This window comes from Haliotis rufescens, unplaced genomic scaffold, assembly GCF_023055435.1.
Source record: "Haliotis rufescens isolate VD_foot unplaced genomic scaffold, xgHalRufe1.0.p SCAF_12, whole genome shotgun sequence".
Classification (NCBI taxonomy): Eukaryota; Metazoa; Mollusca; class Gastropoda; order Lepetellida; family Haliotidae; genus Haliotis; species Haliotis rufescens.
The window spans coordinates 33,705,395-33,726,052 of record NW_025963802.1 but is presented as its reverse complement, the minus strand read 5'-3'; the positions used below and the strand labels follow the sequence as shown (position 1 = coordinate 33,726,052).

The following is a 20,658-nucleotide window of genomic DNA, read 5'->3' as shown; positions in this document are numbered from 1 at the left end:
TGATTATACATATGTATAAACATATACATACACACATACATATACATACGTATACAGAAATACATACATATACACATAATCATATATACACATAATCATACATACTCATACATACATACACATACTCATATACATATGCACATATTACATTTATAGTAACAAAGAGAAATATATTTACACAAGAACATAAGCATAATGTTTGCAAGAATAACATAGACATACATTAGAATTGCCTATATAAACACAATTTGCTTGTATATACACATTCATCCAAAATACATGCAAGACTACATATATAATTACACAATCATACATACACTTATATACATGTACATATATGCACACATACACACACTACATACATATACCCTTGTAAACGCATGCATACCTGTATATACATACACATACACATATTTACAAACATACACCGGGATATACAAACCCGTAAACATTATGCTTACAGAAGGAGGCAGAGATACCCATGTATTCATATACATACATGCAGTTTATACACAAATGGCGCAATTAATAACAAGTGGTCGCAGAGCGATATTCTATATTTATGATAAAGGGTTACTCGAATCTATTAGTCAACAGTATATATTTTTGAACGCTGTTGAAGATGAGGTTATTGTGACTTTCATCTAGGGATACATCACCGTAGAGAATATTTTGTATTGTACATGTAGTTTCAGCTTTTATAATGTTAGCGAACATGATATTTCTGAGAATAGTGTAAATGGGACATTCAAGAAAAAAGTGTATGTTGTTTTCACATGGGTTTCCACGGGAGCAGGACAAAGTATCAGATAAATTTACTTTAAAGAGGTCTGCATTTAGGGAACTGCAAGAATGCCTTAGGCGTGTATGTAAAATATTAGCTCTTCGATTGCCGGTTGAATAGTATGGAGGTGGAGCTGCAATGGTTGTTTAAATCATATGTTTAAAATTTGATAATGATGTTGCACTTCTGTATTCAGGGGGTAACTCATTCCATAATTTGATTGAAGAAGGTATAAATGATTGTTGGTATGTAACTGTTCGTGCATGCGGCAAATTCATATTGTTCTGATTTCGTAACTCATAGTTGATAGTTGATACTTTGGGTGGTAACGTGTCATGTAAATACGATGGACATAGGTTATTAACAATACTGTAGATTGTACAAAGTTTTTTATTTTTCCTTCTATAAGATAGTGATTCCCATCCTGTCTCAAAATATAAACTCAATCTTGAGGAGAATTTAGGGAGACCTGTTACTCTGCGAGCAGCTTCGAGTTGAATCATTTCAAGTTTTTCGGAATTTTTTGGACTGCAGTTATCCCATACCTCTGAAGCACATTCTAATATAGGCCTTATGGAAACAAGATAGACTTTGGACAGGGTTGGTCTGTCAAGTAAATATTTAACGGTTCTGAGCGGCAAATGTTATCAACGTGAGTTGTCCACTTCATATCATGAGAGTAACGCCCAGATGTTTGTGCGAGATAGATGCGCTAAGTGAGGTATTGTTATAAATAATATCTGCAGTACGGTTTTTACAATGAGTGAACAGAATAAATGTTCTTTTGTCCGGGTTAAACTTAACTAGCCATCTATTGGCCCAGGTATTGAGAAGCTCAAGATCACTGTTTAATCTGTGTTCTATTATTTGTAAGTGAAGAGATGATGTACCAATGGAAGCATCGTCTGCAAAAAGGCGAGTAGAATTCACTAGATTATCAGCGATATCGTTATGTAGACAGGTGGTTCTTAGAAGTTTCATTACACAAAATTTAACTCATTTTAACTAAATTCAACGATGTTATAGCGATATTGAAATATTTCGCCCATGGGCGAGAAAAGGTTTGGCCGATGGGCGAGAATATTTTCCTTTGCTCAAAACTCATGTTTTGGTTTCGCAAATAGATAAAGGTGTTCTTAGAAGTTCAATGTCACATAATGTAACTCATTTTAACTTAATTCAACTATTTTATAGCGTAAGTGAAATATTTCGCCCCTGAACGAGAAAGTTTGGCCAATGGAGAGAATATATTTCTTTACTCAACAGTTTTATACATATAATTTAGTTTCGCAAATACATAAAGGTGTGTCTACAAGCATAACTGATGATTCAGCTCATTTTAACTTAATTCAACTAATTTGTGGGGTTATCAAAATATTTCGCCCATGTTTTCGTCAGTCCCTTTAAAGCATTAACTAATTGTGTGCAAAGTATATTGTATCATGTGAAATATACTTTATATTATATATTATTACATTACTATTTAAAAAGGGCCTTTGGTTGGATGTTTCCTTTATAGAAGTTTTACAAATTTCACCTTTTTTACATATTGTAACAATCTTTAATGAACCTGGCCTTACCTCTCAACGTTTTGATAATTTATCACACGAATTCATGCGCGTGTACTCCAATTCATTGGCGTTATTTTCCACAACATTAAAGTTTAGTTAGTTTCTTTTTCATTTCCCATTTTATGTCTCGTTGGTACATGTGTACATCACACTGGGCAACTAAGTGACATTAGGTATGCAATATACAGGTACGCGTGCGCGTATTTTAATGGAAAAAAACCCGATTCTTCTTTCATTGCATGACGTAAGGCTGAATATCTCACATTCTAACGAAATCTCGAAATAATTATTTAATTATATGCAGTGTCGAACTGACCATTGGGAATTATGTTTAAGGGCGATTGAGGAAAACTTGAGTGAATATTATGACACGACAGCAACTTTAAAGGCATTGCCACTTTTGGAATGAAAATGGGAACAGTTCAAAAAAACAACAGCATTCTTATGATAATTCTCATATTCTCATTAGTACGTTGTATCTAATTACAGTGCCGGTGTCCCGGTATAAACTCTCCACCGTACAAATTCTCCCCCCGGAGATTTTATACCGGTACAGATTCTCCCCCGGGCGGATATATTTCGCGCGCCCCTCAGTATAAAGTCTCCCCCCTGATTATTCGGTTTGTTACAATGTCTTTAAGTACTATATTCTTTAAATAGTTATCTTTAATGTAAGGAGGATTACTTTAAAAAATTGATTCCGAAATATGGTCATAATGAATTGGTATTTCAGCATGTTTTATTTGGTAACTGTACCTTCCATCCTAAAATAATTATAAGACATAATCATACTAAACAAATTTGAATGAAATGACTTAATGTAACAAATACATGAACGTTTACTGTTGTAACTGAATTCAGAAATCGTATTAATCCTAGCAAACATTCGGTTTTAACACTAACTACGTAAAAACTGTCAACATATCCACGCGCGCCTCCAGCTCAGGCTGTCCGTTATACTCTGATTTAAGATCTAAAATATATTCCTTGATACAGGCTACGATTTGAAAATGGTATCAGTGTAATATCAGTGGCTAGAATAGCATGGTGCAACCAGGTTTCTGTTAAACATACAACATCATAACTATCTAATTCAGCACTGATTAAATCTACTTTGTCTTTAAGACTACGTACGTTTAGATGTATAATCTTTAAATGTGGACTATGCAAAGTTGCTGGAATCGGATGGATATCACCGCAGCAGAAGAGAAAAAGTAAAACTAAGTGAGTGAGTGAGTATGGTTTTACGCCGCTTTTAGCAATATTCCAGCAATATCACGGCGGGGGACACCAGAAATGGGCTTCACACACTGTACCCATGTCGGGAATCGAACCCGGGTCTTCGGCGAGACGAGCGAACGCTTTAACCACTAGGCTACCCGACAGCCCCAGTAAAACTAAGAATGATAATCGGAAATTATATAAGCAACGTAACCCAAAATATAGTGAAATTGTATCATTTTCCTCGAAATGATTTAGCATGTAGAAAAGATTCAAAAACACCCACCACCAAACTGTATTGAACAACATCAACCGGCATCGTCAAAGCAAAGTGTACATGTAATTGTCACAATCGGGCTGGCGGTGAATCTTAATGAGGAACACCTTGTTAAAAAGACACACCGAAACTGAATTGCATAACTGATGACCACAACATATTGCAAAATATCAAAATAGTAAAAATGATACAGTATAACCTCATACTGAAGAGAAAACAAGAACAACACAGAGAAGTAAAATAGCACGTCATATAGAAATGAGATAAAGTAATCTTCATACGTTATATACAACTTATTATATATACAAAATATTATTATGAAAAACGAAAGGAAATGTGGGGAACCCCCCCCCCCCCCCCCCCCCCCTCCACACCCGAAAAGAAATATACCCCGCAAAATCAATAAAAATAAAAAATCAACACAAAAAACCCAAACCCACACACACAAGTATCTAAATGTATATTTGGATAAATATATAACCCAGAAAAAATAAAGGAGAGAAAAACAAAACAAAAAACAATACATAGACAAATAAACATTAAAACCTAGAGGAATATGAAAAGCCAATGTGTAATGCTAAAGCACGAAGACACGAAGACACATGTCCCCGATATGCATGCTTTACCTGGGTTAAATACGGGTGATCTAAGTTTTGTTGTTGTCTGTATACATTTTTTTAATATACCAGTTTGAGTCTACATGTGAACACAATCGATGGTTGAAATGTTAGTCTAAGAACAAAACATGAACTAATTCTCAAGAACTCTGATGTATAAAGTTACCTCCATCTTTGATGTATTTTCAATCTTTATTCAACACTGAAGAGGCCACAGGCCTATAGTACGAAGCATTAAGTTTATGAATAATCAGCATTGATTTTGACTCCATAAACTGATACAATTCTGATACAATTATTAATAATTTTGACTTAAAATACGGTCATAGATCATGTCAAATTGTCCACTGTCGCCTTAGGCTCGGCTGCAGTGACCTAAATGCTGATAAGTTTAGACGACATGTATCAGACATGTATCAGACATATCAGACTGCCCTTGTGATATCAGAAACACTATGTATATCTACACACATGGGTATGATTTAAAAACGATATTACATGGCAGTAGTTTAGTTAGCAGTTCTACAAACATGACTATTCTTTAATCAGTTCACGATTTCATTGTCAAAAGCAAAAGATTCGAGTAGCTTAATTTTATGCATGTAGTAATGGAAAACAGCTATATCTTATTTCACAGACACCACTTGTATTGGCTTCAGATATTTCATTTGTGTTTTTAGTATGTTTATGTTTAGCACCATCTTACATATAATCTTATATATAACCAGCTGTTGTAAAGTTATTACCTGGAGAGGTATTTACATAAGCAAGTTTTGCTTGTTTACCGATCCAGATTTCTTTTGAAATACAAATATGTTTAAACCACTTTTAGGCAATGCCCTCAACTATTGAACTGCATGGCAAGTATTTATAAAACGACCGGGGGAGGAAATATTCTGGGGGGAGATTTTATTTCGTAGGGTGGGGGAGAGCTTATTTCGAGAGCGGCGGAACTGTACCGGTATAAATTCGCCGGGGGGGGGGGGGGGGGGGGGGTGGGGGGGGGGGATTTTATTCTGGGGGCGAATATATTTCGTGACACCGGCCTCTTTTACAGGTGATTCTACAATACCTGCTCTCGTTCAATTACAATCTACCACACAAAGCTTGAATAAACAGTTATTAAGCACAAAGACAACAGGTTTATGAAAGATGAATTGGTGCTTTGATATATTCAACGAGAACGAATCTTGTACTTTCTCCGCGATCCTGATGTGTATCATCGTTTAATGGGTCATTCATTAAAAGTATGTGAGGCGATATCAAAGGCGCCGCCCAATATACACAGTGTCGCCCTACCACCACCCTGTCAGTGAGAGTTATGTAATCGGTACACAAATATCTTTGATGCTTTGTCAGTGTGGAAGGAGTAACAACGGGTGTCAATCTGTCTGCTACAGCTACCATAACATCATCCCTGCCACAATACTTGGAAACATGAGCAATAAGATGTAGCAACATAAACGTGCATGGAATGGGGAAAATGGTGAAAACAAATTGAAATAGATTTTAATGAAACATTATTGTACTAAACAACTTGCAAAAGCGGTGAACAAAATTGTTTGACCTTATTTTTTGTGTTGTAGACTGACGACTAGCAAGGAATTGTCATGTTGTACGCATGGTTCCATATAAAAAGAAGAGAAGAAGAAGAAAATTATTTGATTTAAGTGTTACCCGTCGTTGTATACAATAATATTTCAATTTGGTAAAATACAGGCAGATATATATATATAAAAAGAATAACGCAAGCCGGCCTATAAAGGCCTATGAGACACATGTTACACAGTAAAAAGCATATAATATAAAAAAGAAGTTTATAAAACCACACTTAAGTGCATTTGAAATACTAAGAAAATTAGAGTTACGAACCATGGGGTTTTATAAATTATGTAATGAGGGACTTACGACGGTTATACATTTTAGACAATGATACGGCTATTTTCTTACACAGGGAATTATTGGACATAAGGTTGAGAAACTGGTCAACTGTAGACAGCTGAGGGAAAGAAGGATTGAGAGTAGAAGCAAACTGAAAGTAGTCGTAACGCAAATCAGCATAAAATTGACAAAACATAAGAAAATGAAGTTCATCTTCGACAGAATTACTGTTGCAGAGCTTACATATTCTCTCCCTAAGGGGGATAACTGGACGTGAAAACCTACCAAGTTCTACCTGCAGCGGGAGTGTTCCACAGCGGAATTTACTTAGTATACTTCTCTCGCTTCTATCAAGAGGAGAGTTGACAAAAGCTTCTTCATGTAAACTATTTTTAAACAAGCGATATGTTCGTAGTTTATTTCCATTAACGTTTCCTTTGTCATCCCATAATTGGGTAAACCAGTTAATATAATCAGCATAGATCAAACCCTGTTTTGAAAGATCAAATTCACATGGCGAAATGTCATAAATATTAGAAACAGGCAACTCCCAAGATGAAACGAGAGATAAAAGTTTACTGTACCATGATTTACTTAAATTGGAAGACCATCTCTTAACTGCAAAAACAAGTCTTGAATGCTGAACATAATTAATACGACGCCTAAAACGGAGAATTTCAATGTACTGTTTTGTAAGACAGGACACCCAACCCATGTCACCACAGACTGCAACATATATTCGGGGTTTTGTTACTCACACCGAGAAAAAAGCGACATGCTCTGTTTTGGAGGTTATTGATACATCTGAATTCCTTAGTTCCCCAGATGGCTGAACCATACGATAAAATAGGCTTCACAAGGTTTTCGTAGAGAGTATTATAAACACTATAGGGTAAACCACCAACTGACCTAAATTTACATATGATGACACCCAATGCAAGACTGGCAGACTTGGCTAGCTCGTTCACTGTAAAATTTAGGTCAAGATGCTCATGAAACAAGAGACCAAGATATTTTTATCCAAATTCAGGTATACAACCGGTATGAAGCTGAGAACTGAGATGCCAAGTACAACCTGTGCATTCACACACGGAAGCAATATACTTGTGTGTATGCCCTCCCCTCTGAAAAATGTATCACTAAGGTATTTGCATTGTAATAAATATAGTAATCAATCAAACTTGGTAATTTGATGGGTCTCCGACAGATATGATTTTCAGTTGTTTTACACCTTACGGATTACGTACATGTAGTCACTGTCTCTAATGTATCTGCTAGTTGGAAATTTCAAATATCATGTTAAAACACTGTTCCTGAAATAAGGCAGTTTCTTTTATGGGGTATAAATAGTTGATTGGTCTAGTCACGCAGTCATTTTAACTTGATCGAATAATTTCCACGAAATATTCCAGCAGAGAGTTTTGTATTTTTATTGTATACATGTATTGTTACTTGTAGAATATACTCACACCCCTGTATCTCAGAACGCAAAAGTGATAACATTCAAACATGTAGTACACAGTGAATTGTTACATATAATTTCCTGCATGTTGCTTTTTGAACAAAAAGCCTACATGTATACTGTAATCGGTGTCCACTGTTAAAAGGGTATTAGTGCAGTCAGCCATGGTAAATGGAGAGACAATGGTAAGGTGATTAATTTGTCTGTTGCAGAATATGCGGTATAAGTGTAGTCATTTATACATACACATTACACATATACAGATGAAATACACGATATGACACAGTGCAAGAACAAATTAAGATACGGTTTCTATTAAAATTAACTTGTAGATGTTGGGGCGGTTAGGACCAAACATTTTCAGCTTAGACTCCTCCCAGCGTTAGTAGTCGTGGAACCCATGGTGTCAAACAGGTTCTGCACAATACGCCCATCAGATTATATCTACTGTTCAGCAACATTGTCACTGAATTTCAGAACGCTGGCATGATCAAGGATTACGAAGGTGAACGAGGGAAGAGGCAGACGCACGTGGATTTACTCTTAGGTTATTATTGTCCGGAGTTCACATTTATGGGCATTTCCGACACTAATTGAACAGAGTTCACCTGCACATGTCCAGGTATACGAATATAAATGTGAATGAAAGAGTGTGTTTTCAGTGTAAGGAAAGTATTGAAGATGAACAATGATTTGCGTGAAAGTTCATACGAAAAGGTGAGTTTTAGCTATCCCAACTTTTTAGAGTTATGCAATACGGCTAAACTTATTGAACTTTTCAAATATTATGTATATTTTACAGCCAAAACCTGCTTTTTAATTCTCCAACGAAGAAAAAATATTGTATATGGTTAGTTACGGGTAGTATATTTTCATACCCCTTTTACACCAATATATTTATGCTGTACATACTGTGATACATTTTAAGTCTCTCGTAACTCTTAACGGGTGGCTCATTTTTATGTCCTTTTATATGTATTTATGTAATTATTTCTGTGAGGTGAGACTCAGATAAACAATCTGTCTGTCTGTCTGTCTGTCTGTCCACTTTAGTCAGACAGACTGTAACCCAAAAATGCAATGAGCTGAAGCTCTTCATCCCTTATAACAACAACCAGGGTGTGGGCACAGTCAAATACAAACCATTATAACCCGTTCTACACTTCAGTTTAGATGTGGGGTCGCCCTGATCCGAATAGAGACTGGTCCCTATGGGAACCTCCCCGTAGATCAGTGTATCTGCCCACTGTGTTGTAATGAGACAAGATGAGACCCACGTTATACTGAAATGTCCTGTACAGTAAACTACGGTTATAACGAACTCAAAGGGACTACTAATTTTAGTTCGTTATAACCGTAATTCGTTATAAGCATATATACAGCATAACTACAGCATATAGTCGGGACTAAAAAGTTAGTTCGTTATATCCGTTAGTTCGTTATAAGCTATGTTTTTTGTTCTCCTCTATTGGCGTCGTCTTTTATATAGCACATAGTAATGGGTGCATCTATTTTTAGCTATTGTATTTTTTTTTACCTTTTCATTTTTAGATTAATAATGTTGTATATATTTTAGATTTAGTCTCTCATAATTCTAAAAGGAATGGCGTGTGTATATTTTAAATTGTTTTATCTATGTATTTATGTATGCCTGTAGACACAGTGAGACGTAAATAAAATATCTGTCTGTCTGTCTTCATTCCAAGTAACCTGGATCATTCAACTCGCTCGCGAAGGTCGAAGGTCGTATACGACTTTAAAGTGAATACATCTACAGTGCACAATTAACTTTTAACTGTATCATATATATTCATGATATGCAATTATTTTAGTTCCTAATTCGAATGAGCACATTCTGAGGCTAAATCTGCAAAAGGACAGACGAAATATTTCTTTGTACAATCCTACGATACAAACGTAGCGGCTGTTAAAAGAGACAGTGATTGAATAATGCGCAATATATTACATGTATTTGTTCTCATTCAATCTATTGTACATTTTGTAGTCATTGTAAAGTTTCAAGGAGTACTAAAATGTTGTGGTATTATGAATGAATTTAGAATATGAATAGTGAAAAGCAGTCACCATATGGGATGTACATGTATAACTTATCTTCCAACACCACGCTTGTGCCGAGGCCCGTGATCATAAAACTAATCGGTCCCATAAAAGCAACTAGTTTCGCAGTTATTCCGCTGTACTTGCTATGGGTCACTCCCAATACTCAGACGACCTAATCATCTGACAGACCAGTCAAGTGTGACCAGTGTACCTGCCTGGTTTTACCCACTAATTACTGAGCTGCCCAATACTGTCATCTGTGGGCAGAGTAAGCTATTGCAACTCGTTCAAAGATACAGATTAACCAGATTATGATTGTGTTTGTAAGTTGCGTTTGTTATGTGTCGGGTTGCAGGTGTTTTATTAGGCAAGACCAGGTGTAGTTTTTTCAATGAAAGCTTTTAACCGTTGAGTTTGTTTTTCATTAATTTCATTAAATACATTGTTAGGTAGAATAATAACACGTTATATAGATTAAACATCTCCCTAACCAGAGTATAATATCACATGTACTCAAAGTACCGTACTATATAACTTTGAGGAGACATTGAGTATCATTTTTGAGTTGGCATTGTATGCTGTCGGAATGACTTTACACAAATCCCTGCGTCAATGGACCCCAGATCCTCAGCAACCCATTCCTGGCGTAAAAGGGCGACTGCGCTTGTCGTAAGAGGCGACTAACGGGATCGGGTGGTCAGGCTCGCTGACTTGGTTGATGCATTTCGTCGTATCCCAATTGCGTGGATCGATGCTCATGATATCAATCACTGGATTGTCTGGTCCAGACTGGATTATTTACAGACAGCCGTCATATAGCTGGGATATTGCAGAGTGCGGCGTTAAACAACTAACAAACAAAACATCGAGGAATTCAGGGCCGTTAGCTGATATAAGGAATGTAACATCCAGTTGAGGACTGCATACCTTAGTCTGTTAGCGAACTTTTTACAATTAATATTTTGAATAAGCCGTTAATACGCCAGTTGTGACAGGGATGATGGTATGGTAGTTGTAGCAGACAGATTGACAGCCGTTGTTACGTGCGTCACTAGGTTATAAGTACGGCATTGGCCTTGTTGATTGTTACTATACTTTAAGGATTTCTGTGGCCAGTGGACGTAATTCAAACTCTTTCCACACTGACACCGCATCAAAGATATGTGTGTACCGATTACATAAGTCTTACTGACAGGGTGGGGTGGTAGTTCACCGGACGACACTGTGTATATTGGGCGGCGCCTTTGATATCGCCTCACAACATGCTTTTAATGAATGACCCATTAAACGATGATAAACATCAGAATCGCGGAGAAAATACAAGATTCGTTGAGTATATCAAAACACCAATTCATCTATCATAAACCTGTTGTCTTTGTGCTTAATATATTCACAAAATAATGAAAATATGTAATACATGTATCCACAATATATATATATAACTGTTTATTCACGCTTTGTGTGGTAGATTGTAATTGAACAAGAGCAGGTATTGTAGAATCACCTGTAAATAAGGCCGACACTGTAATTTGATACAACGTACTAATGAGAATATGAGAATTATCATAAGAAGACTGTTGTTTTTTTCTGAACTGTTCCCATTTTCATTCCAAAAGTGGCAATGCATTTAAAAGTTGCTCTCGTGCCATAATAAACACTCAAGTTTTCCCCAATCGCCATTAAACATTATTTCCATTTGTCAGTTCGACACCGTATATAATTAAACAATTATTTCGAGATTTCGTTAGAATGTGAGATATTCAGCCTTACGTCATGCAATGAAAGACCATTTTTCCATTAAATTACGCGCAAGCGTACCTGTATATTGCATACCTAGTTTCACTTAATTGCCCTGTGACGCCGTGATATAACTGGAATACTGTTAAAAGCGGCGTTAAACCCAATTCACACACTTAATTGCCCTGTGTGATGTAACAACGAGACATAAAATGGGAAATGAAAAAGAAAATAACTGAACTTAAATGTTGTGGAAAATAACGCCAATGAATTGGAGTACACGCGCATGAATTCGTATGATAAACTCTAAAAACGTTTTGAGAGTTAAGGCCGGGTTCATTAAAGATCGCTACAAAAGGTAAAAAAGGTGAAATTTGTAAAACTTCTATGAAGGAAACATCCAACCAAAGGCCCTTTTAAAATAGTAATATAATGTAATGATATAATATAAAGTATAATTCACATAATACAATATACTTTGCACACAGTTAGTTAATGCTTTAAAGGGACTGACGAAAACAAGGGCGAAATATTTTAATAACGCCACAAATTAGTTGAATTAAGTTTAAATGAGTTGAATCATGTGTCATGCTTGTAGACACATCTGTATGTATTTGCGACACTAAAACTGTTGAGCAAAGGAAAATATTCTCGCCCATGCATGGGCGAATTATTTCAATATCTCTATAAAATCGTTGAATTAAGTTAAAATGAGTTAAATTGTGTGTGATGATATATGAAAGAAATACATTTATATATTTGCGAAACAAAAACATGAGTATTGAGTAAAGGAAAATATTCTCGCCCATGGGATTGCCCATGAGCCAAACCTTTTTCTCGCCCATTGGCGAAATATTTCAGTATCGCTATAAAATCGTTGAATTAATATAAGTTAAAATGAGTTAAATTTTGTGTCATGATACTTCAAAGAAATACATTTATTTATTTGCGAAACAAAAACATTAGTTTTGAGTAAAGGAAAATATTCTCGCCCATGGGCCAAACCTTCCTCTCGCCCATGGGCGAAATATTTCAGTATCGCTATAAAATCGTTGAATTAAGTTAAAATGAGTTTAATTTTGTGTCATGCTACTTCAAAGAAATACATTTATGTATTTGCGAAACAAAAACATGAGTTTTGAGTAAAGGAAGATATTCTCGCCCATGGGCTGGCCCATGGGCGACATAGTGTAAATATTGAGTTTTTTTAACCTTTTTTTTCTTTTTTCTTCCCTAGTATGTTCCCATGGAAACAGCATGTTTATATTTGTAAATACCTTTGACCGAGACTGGGCAAAGACCGTAGAGTTTCTGGACTATTGGTTTTCCAGAATTAAAATGGGACGTGTTATCTTATCAGCTGACCACTTATGCGATAACCGGACATTTCTAAATCGGATGTGTGAGATATCTCCGAGAAGCAATGTTGATGTATGCTGATGTCATTAAATTCATTTCGATATTCAGAGAGGGCTCAAGTAGACAATATATTTTGTTTCGTAAAAAACCCTGCCTAAAAGTCGGGCCGGGCCGGGCCGGGCCGGGCCAAAGTTGTATTGGCTAATTACTCCATTATCGGCGACCATACCTACATAGTGTAACAAACATTCCTGGTCTGCTCTCAAAGTTTTTGACCGTGGATTAGTGATTATTTACCTCCGTGGACATCCGGATGACGAAATGGGGCTCCCTGCGGTCCCCAGTGGGGGTTCCTCAAGGGCTGTCTGTTGGCCGGACCTGGCCTGTAACTATAAACGTGCACTGTTCTTCAACGCGACGTTAAACCCCATTTCACTACCATTAACAGATTATATATTTGATGATGGGTGTGTTCACTGAAAGATGGAGTACACACACAAAACATGAAGCAAGCTATACAAAGTGTGTATATATCGAGTACGGGTGTTCTTTTCTGCTTCTTGGGAACTATGACCGATCAGTTGGCCCTATTGCCTGTAACCTGCCACAGCTGGTCATCCACGCTGTCTTAACCCAAATCATCATTAAAATGAACGTTGATATTATGACAAGAAACTACTGTGATTGAAGCATGTGCATAATGTGTCCAATTCTACGTGGAAAGACATGAAGCAAAATGTGTCCGGATTAACCAGGTCCGAATTACTGAATCACGAGGTGTAGTACCGCCTCTATGTCCGGGGTGTCGGAATAAACGGGGTTAACTCTGTGTCGAATACATACCCGTTACTGTTGACGGGTTGCGGGAATCTGCTCTCCGTCGGGGGCCGGGACAGATAGGCGCATGGCGACCTGCTTCTCCTTCCCTCTGTACAGAAAACATGGGAACAGTTCAGTTCAATTAGTTCTTCCTCGTATGCTGTTTAATTGTCCTTCTCTACTTAAAGTTATGAAATGCACAATGGCTCTTAACCAGACGTATGTTTGACAGCTTAATGCACTAATTAAACCTTATACGGAAATATCACCAGTAGCACACACACAATCAAACAATCACACGCACACGCACACAATCACGTAGAGATCACGTAGTCACATATATGCACTCACACACACAATCACACGTACACACACAATCACACATACACACACAATCGCACGTAGACACACACACTCACACATACACAATCAAACGTACACACACTGGGTCACACAGTGGAGACGGAGTCCTTAGTTGGATAACTTGTTCCCAATCCATTTCAATCTGAATAAAAGATGTTTAAACTAAACTACACACAATCACACTCACAGAATCACACACACGCGCGTACAGATGTGCGCATTCACGCACGTATAGCCTCAAACACATTCCAACAACAACAACAACAACAAACGTTTATTTCGCTTCAAGGTCATAGCTATGACATATTGAAGGTACAAATGAAGATTTATGGTGACACGAGGCAAGAGACAGACGTGCGTCAACTATACGTTTAACTGCAACAGACTCATAAATTTAATTAAACATCTTGAGGATTTCTTTTACAAACTGTGCTAGTTTTCTTTGTTCTAATACACTTTCAGTATTTAGTAGCATATCAAGTGTAATCGTACTAGGTCTTGTAAAGTACTTCTTTTGAATATATTGCTTACGCAAGTTATGCAGAAAAGGACAAATTAGTAGATAGTGATATTCGTCAGCTAAGTCATGTTTATTACAGTGACTACAAATTCTGTCTTCTCGTGGTAAATTTTCCCATCGCCCATTTTCTATTGGTAATCTATGGTTTGTGGATCTTATTTTAGTAATCGGGATACTGAGTCTTAAGGGTAGCGGCAGCACATAATTTTCTAACTGGATTTTATGTTTAAATATTCGGTAAAATACTGCCTTGTGGGGGGGGGGGGGGGGGGGGGGGGGGGCATTGGCATGAATTGTTGGGTCCATATAAACTAAGGCCTAATCCATCAAATAGTCCTTTAACATATTCGAGCCAGCTGTATTTATGGTTACCAGAGTCTGCAAATAATATATTATACATAACAGTACACAATTTCGTTGGTTTATTATAAATTATCTTAGACCAGTAAGTCAAAATTCTTTCTTTAATTAAATCCGTAATAGGGGTTCTTCCAAGCTCTCCATTTAAAAAATAGTGGGGTGTGCTTTTTTTTACCCTTAGTATATATTTTAAGAAGTCCGTGTGAACCTTTTCTATCATATCTAGTTTACCAAATCCCCAAATTTCGGAACCATATGTTAATATAGGCACGATTGTTTGATCAAATAATAATAGCTGGCAGTCTATTGGTAAGTCAAGGTTACGTATTCTAATATATAGTAAATGCATAGCTTTTCTAGCTTGAGCCACTAACGACATCTTGGCTGCTAGGAAGTTTCCAGTTCGTTTAAAAACCAGACCCAAGTACTTATATTGATCTACTACTTCAACAACATTATCACCTATCTTAAACACATCATTGTTTTTTCTTGATCCAAATACAACCACCTTAGTTTTATCAATATTAATATTCAACTTCCACTGTTTACAATATTCATAAAAAAACATTCATGTTATTTTGAAGGTCATAGGCGTTATTTGCAAGTATAATAGTATCATCTGCATATAGCAAAACAATAATGTTTTTACAGATTCTATCAACTTCCGATATAACATCAATACCTTTACACATTTTCTGTTTGAGATATTCTTCAAGGTCATTTAAGTACAGGGCAAAGAGAATTGGCGATAGATTTTCCCCCTGTCTAACTCCGATATCACTAGAGAAAAACGATGAATTTTCACCATTAGCAACAATACACGACTTTATGCCTTGATACATGTTGAATATGATCTGGAAGCATTTACCTTGTACATTTGTTTTTATTAATTTTTGCCAGAGTCCAAAGCGCCAAACGTTATCGAAGGCCTTAGAGAAATCTATAAATGTACAATATAGTTTCTTTTTGTGTGCCCTAAGGTATTCAACGAGGGAGTGCAATACGAACATGTTATCAACAGTAGAATATCCGTGTCGAAATCCTCCTTGTGATTCTGATAACAAATGATTATTTTCTAGATAATTATTAATTCTTTCACTTAAAATAGAGGTAAACAATTTACCGATGCAGCTTAAAAGAGTAATTGGTCGGTAAGAGTTCGGATCTTTACGATCACCTTTTTTATAAATAGGTTTGATCAATCCGAGGAGCCATTCTTCTGGTACTATGCCTGTATCAAATATAATATTAAATAATTTATGATACACTAGGATAAACAAATCAATAGTATATTTCAAATATTCATTTAGGATTTCATCTCTTCCAGGCGATTTATTTGTCTTAAGATTCGAAACTGCCTTCGTAATTTCTGCTATTGTTATTTCCTGGTTAAGGATATGGTCATCGTTTCCGTCAACTTGCAGTTCTATATCAGAGTCCATTTCTGGAGATGTATTAATGTTTTTAAAAAACATAAAGAAAGAGTCAAGATCAATTTCCTCTGGTTTCGTTTTTTTCTTAAATTTATTCAGTAACTTCCAATAATCTTTACTGGACTTTGTACGCATATTTTGCATCGTTTTCTGCATATTAAAACGGTACTGTTTGATATACTTATTCATAACCTTCTTATATTCTTTGCTGGCAATCAGTAACGATTTCCTGTTTTGCTCCGACTTATGTCTACCATGCAGTCGTCTTGCCAAATGATAATTCTTTCGAGCCGTTTTACAAATTCTTCCAAACCATGGTTTATCCCCAGTTTTAGGTATATAATTATTAGGTCTGTTAACATTATCTGATATTTGTAATGATGATAAAAGGAACACTTCTGCTAGTCTTACCACAATATCGTTGATGAACGTTTTGTCATAATCACGTCTATGGTTCATCTCGTATAAAATAGTGTCAACTTGGGTTACATCAATATTATTTATAAAATCTATTTTCTTCTCAGGATTCCATTTTCTTTTACTGGGCTTCCTACAAGGCATATCTTCAGTGACGGCAACGTTAAAATATATAGAGAGACCACAGTGTACATCTGAATATAAATTACAAAAGTCCATCACTTCAAGGTCAATAACAACATTAAACACATCCTTTGAACATATAAAATAATCCACTGTGCTTGCGTTTTTACAGGTAACGTTTCCTGTATGCTTATCTTGTCCAAATCGTCCATTGCAAATTAACATATTAAAACTTTTACATAATTCAATTAATTTGTAACCAAAATTATTTGTGTGTTTATCTTCATTAGCCCGTTTGGGGCTTATGCTTCCAGTTTTGAAAACATCTAGTACACTAAGATCTCTATCATATACACCATCATTCACGCACTTATAGCCTCAAACACATTCCAGCATACAGACTCCAAATCATTATAATTACCTGATTTTGCTTTCAAAATAATTCTGTATGTGGTGTGCACTTAAACATGCGGGCGTACTCGACTGGACTGTTTTAAGATAGTGGCAGGTTAACGGGTCTTTCAAAAGTATTCATTTTTGATAAACGCTAATATGATGTATGTGAAGAATGGTAAATAACATTTCATTAACTCTATCGTTTTCTTGCGAATTCAAACCATAAACGAATATATTGATTTCTAGAAGAGGAATATAAAAAGAAGGTATAAAAACAAATATTGCCACACAAGTGATTTAGAAAATATTTGTTGAATTTGTTTGCAAATATTCACGCAAACGCGCAAATACGTATGTATTACATTTAATCCCTTTGAACCTAATGCATTGTGTATAGTTTAAAAGGTAGTTACTTAAATGAAATACGCTCATTGCAAGTTAGCCTCATGGTCAGAATAGATTACAGGTTCGCCTGTACATGTATATAGATGCTGCCTTTTAATGAACTTCTAGTTCGGCTACATAAACCCGATTAGTTAATTTTTTGTAATCAGTTTTTTCTTTGTTTATTTAAAACAAATATTAATAAGTTTTATTTTTTAAATAATTTACATTTCGATAGTTTATAACATTTTCTTAGTTTTCACATCTTAGATATTTGTTCATAGGTAATATTTGTGATACTATATCATGGAAGATATGTATACTATGCATACACCAACCAAGAGAAATGTGACTCATTTAAACCTAAATACAGTCGCGGACACCTTCTCATTTGACTAAAGTTTAATATCCACGGAATAAAACATTCAATTTGTCAAACACTGTGTGCGTTTCTGCACATGTATTACTAAACTCTGGCAGCATTAGTTCGCCTAACATTTCAATCAAAATCTAATTCAGTACATAAAACACCCGTGAACATCCGGGGAAGAAAAGGTCTGCAGCAACCCATGCTTGTCGTAAAAGGCGACTCCCTTTGTCGTAAGAGGCGACTAACATGATCGGGTGGTCAGGCTTGATAACTTGGTTAATGCATGTCATCGTTTCCCAATTGCGTAGATCGATGTTCAAGATGTCAACCACTGGATTGTCAGGTTCAGACTCGATTATGTACAAACCGCCGTCATATAGCTCGAATATTGCTGAGTGTTGCGTTAAACAAACAAACAAATAAACAAACAAACAAACAAACAAACAAACAATACATAAAATGCATGACAGAAACACTTACCCGACAACGCAATGAAGAGCGTTAGCAAAAGAACTTGTATGGCAAAGGTTTTCATTGTGGTGCCGTCGAATTGGTCTAACCCGATTTTAATACCCATTATATATAGTATACCTACCATCTGGTTCAGATCGACACGTAAATATCATTACGTAAGGATATAAGTAAGAGAATTGGACATCGATAACAGACATAATGACTAAAAAGTGAATGAATTGGGTGTCGGTTATTTGAAAACATACAATTAACTATTTCTATCAAAACATTTTTTTCCATTTCAACGAACATATGGCTAGAAAAAAACTTACAGATAAAGAATATTGTGTAACAATGGAGATGCGATTGAACCGGAGTCCATGCTGGCTTCGTTTCATCAGCAATCTCCTGATACTAATTACGCCCATTGCACCACATTGTACATATTTTTTAAATGACGAAAGTGGTGCTTTGTACAACCGTTAAACAGGTGTTTATACGCACCTGTATTTTGTCACGTAGGATATGTCTAATTATATGAACGTGAAATTCAAAGATAACCTCGGCCTGATGTTGAAATAAAAGTACATGGTACGCCGCTGTGCTAATGTGTGATGTACAAAACGAGAGATATCTCTGAGAGAAAAATTATGTGTCTGCATGCGGGGGTGCGTGCGTGTGTGTGTGTCTGTGTGTGTCTGTGTGTGTATCTGTGTGTGTGTCTTTGTGGATGTGTGTCTGTCACTGTGTGTATCTACCTGTGTGTGTCTGTGTCTCTGTGTGTATGTAAGTGTGTGTGTGTCTGTGTGAGTGTGTGTGTGTATCTGTGTGTGTGTCTTTGTGGATGTGTGTCTGTCACTGTGTGTATCTACCTGTGTGTGTCTGTGTGTGTAAGTGTGTGTGTGTCTGTGTGAGTGTGTGTGTGTCTTTGTGGAAGTGTGTCTGTCACTGTGTGTATCTGCCTGTGTGTGTCTGTGTCTGTGTGTGTATGTAAGTGTGTGTGTGTCTGTGTGAGTGTGTGTGTGTCTTTGTGGATGTGTGTCTGTCATTGTGTGTATCTACCTGTGTGTGTCTGTGTGTGTATGTAAGTGTGTGTGTGTCTGTGTGAGTGTGTGTGTGTCTTTGTGGATGTGTGTCTGTCACTGTGTGTATCTGCCTGTGTGTGTCTGTGAGAAAAATAATGAGTATGGTGTGTGTCTGCTTGTGTCTGTGTGGGCGAGTGTGTGTGTGTGTGTGTGTGTGTGTGTGTGTGTGTGTGTGTGTGTGTGTGTGTGTGTGTGTGTGTGTGTGTGTGTGCGCGTGTGTGTGCGTGTGCGTGTGTGTTTCTTTGTGGATGTGTCTGTCACTGTGTGAATCTGCCTGTGTGTCTGTGAGAAAGGTAATGCGTATGGTGTGTGTGTGCCTGCGTGTGTCTGTGTGGGCTAGTGTGTGCGTGTTTGATGTGTGTGTGTGTGTCTCTCTCTCTCTCTCTCTGTATGTGTGTATATCTGTGCCTGAACGTGTTCGTGTCTCAGTGTGTGCGAGTTTGTCTGTCTGTCTGTACATATCTCTCGCTGTATGTGTGTATGTCTGTGCCTGTTTGTGTTCGAGTCTCAGTGTGTGCGAGTTTGTCTGCCTGTCTGTACATATCTCTCGCTGTATGTGTGTATGTCTGTGCCTGTTTGTGTTCGTGTCTCAGTGTGTGCGAGTTTGTCTGCCTGTCTGTACATATCTCTCTCTGTATGTGTGTATGTCTGTGCCTGTTTGTGTTCGTGTCTCAGTGTGTGCGAGTTTGTCTGTCTGTCTGTACATATCTCTCTCTGTATGTGTGTATGTCTGTGCCTGTTTGTGTTCGAGTCTCAGTGTGTGCGAGTTTGTCTGTCTGTCTGTACATATCTCTCGCTGTATGTGTGTATGGCTGTGCCTGTGTGTGTTCGTGTCTCAGTGTGTGCGAGTTTGTCTGTCTGTCTGTACATATCTCTCCCTGTATGTGTGTATGACTGTGCCTGTGTGTGTTCGTGTCTCAGTGTGTGCGAGTTTGTCTGTCTGTCTGTACATATCTCTCCCTGTC

At 36.8% G+C, this 20,658-nt stretch overlaps 1 pseudogene; it reads right to left on the bottom strand.

Annotated features, from left to right (window-relative positions):
* The window catches only part of LOC124112451, a 37,820-nt pseudogene extending 19,090 nt beyond the window's left edge, over positions 1-18,730 (bottom strand).
* Between the last annotated feature and the right edge of the window lie 1,928 nt (positions 18,731-20,658).